This window comes from Anabrus simplex, chromosome 3 (assembly GCF_040414725.1).
Source record: "Anabrus simplex isolate iqAnaSimp1 chromosome 3, ASM4041472v1, whole genome shotgun sequence".
Lineage (NCBI taxonomy): Eukaryota > Metazoa > Arthropoda > Insecta > Orthoptera > Tettigoniidae > Anabrus > Anabrus simplex.
Genome location: NC_090267.1, coordinates 114,260,549 through 114,262,870, shown reverse-complemented (window position 1 = coordinate 114,262,870; position 2,322 = coordinate 114,260,549).

Here is a 2,322-nt window from a genome sequence, read left to right as displayed (position 1 = left end):
CCTTCCGTTGCTGGATTGTCGGTACGGTTGGAACCCTCATACTCATGAGCATTTTCTTCTACGCCGTCCGCCTCACAGTCACCATTACTCTCCAATGTGTCGGTATGCAGTTCTGTTACAGATCCATTGCATTTCTGCGTTATGGTATCATATAAAATACATGCATATGGCCCATCCTCCACTCCACTTACGTCTTCACTATCCAGTGTGTAGTGTCGGCGTACCTTTTCGCGCAGCAACTTCACAACATTCACAGGGTTGATAGGCTTCTACCTACTCATGTCGGACGTTTGTGTGTGCACTATACCACGACACACTGCAAATGGCTAACAGGCATTGCGTGTACAGCTCCAATGCAGCGCGGCCTGTGCACTGACTGTCAGATGGTGCTGGCGACCGAACACGTATGTTTACAGATGAATGGCCTTGATAGCTATTAACATAGGTACAACTGTACAGTTTAAGCCCACTTTCTGTCGGTTTTAGCCATTCGAGCCGGGGTACTTCCCTCGTGAGAAGCTTATTCTTGATAGCAAAGCCTACTCCATGTGTTCGGTGTTCACTGATAGGTTTACCCTTCCAGAAGTAAGTGTATTCTGCTTCGTTTTCATTCAACTGACCTTCTTCAGCAAGACGGGTCTCCTGGAGTGCTGCTATGTCGATATTGTATCTTCGTAACTCTCTACCCACAAGGACTGTTCTCCTTTCGGGTCTCTCATTTGAAGGGTCATCATTAAGTGTTCTTACGTTCCATGTAGCAAAATATAATTTCTTTCTTGTTCAACCGCAGTGAGGTGATACCATTGGACGCGGTTATCCAATCAGTACTAGAAGTGGCTGACTATGTTTAGGGCACCTTTTCTAGCCCCTTTCCCATGTGAGGTGAGCAGAGTGGACCCTAAATAGGACGGCTCAGTCGTAGATGCAGCAACCGAATTGCTCTACAGCCACAATCCTAAGCAAGACAACCGATCACACATCTACCGCCTACGTGCCAAGTAATCACTAGAGGCTTCCAGACATCACAATCCTGCCCCCGTCGCAACTTCCTGATTGCCGCAGGACTTTTGGAAGAGCCAATCTGTTGTTGGAAGACTGGTGTGCGTGAGATTCTTTTAGAGTGAGAGTGTTGCTGCACTTCAACAAACGCACTGTACTTGATGACTTAAGAACTGTTTTCAATGGCAAGCCGATGCAAGACGATTGAAGGGTTCCTAGTCACTGCATCCTTCATCCGCCATTCCAGCCGAGGAGAGACTTACTATCCTTATGCCTGGTCCGCCATTGAGGACTTTCTATGCCGTTGACCAAATATGGTTCATCCGCCTTTAGGGGAAGTTTTCCACCCCAAGGGCAAGAGAGTGCCCTGAACTTGATGAATTTATGTGTCATTTCCTACACAAAGGTTTCATCAAACCTACTAAGGGAGAGCTCATACGCCCGTAGCCATTGGTTCTCCCCTAGTTTGCCAGGTTTGGTACTGGCCGCCTGACCCTCGGCCAGACAGTCGCAGGTAGTACCATCTACTGTCACATACGGTAGCAGGGTGATCCTGATCTGACTATCAGACGATAAATAGCACCTCAGTCGAAGGCGAGAAGTCACTGAAAATCAGTCTAGCCAACAACCTATATTGGTGTCTAGCTCCGGGTAGCTATCTGATGCTTACGCGGAAGTGGTAGCACACAGGCCAACGTACCAGCTGATTTACACCCCCAGGTAATTTACCTTCTGTGTAGCTGCCATCTAGTTTACGAGCAGATGGTTAAATCGGCCCTAAGTCAAGCTAAGTACACCTCTTTTGATGATCCACTCACCTGACATTCATTCATTCATTCATTTATTTAGCTTCCATAGACTGTACAATTACATATTTTGAAATATGCCAACAGTATAGGAGTTGTCAAGTGATTTCCTAATACTAACAATAATATATGCACAACAATGAACATTTTGAAAAAGAAGAAGAACAGAAACACCACATACCTCAATGTTAGGACAGCACATCTTAATTTTTTAAAATAATATTAATAACCAATATTTACAAGACAAAATAAAAATATATTGGTGTGGTGTTAATAATGTGAACATAGTCAATGTGACATTAACATATTTTTAAGGCTATATACTAGATTGCAAGTTAATAAGTAGTAGCATCATTACCAGCACTTCATCATGTATTCTTCTGTACTGTAGAAGCAGCTACTCAGCAGGAGATTTTTTAAAGCTGTGGTAAATGAACTGACGGGACTAATATCTTTAATCGTATTTGGAAGCTTATTATACAATCTGATTCCAACAGAGTCTACATGTCTCAAGGCA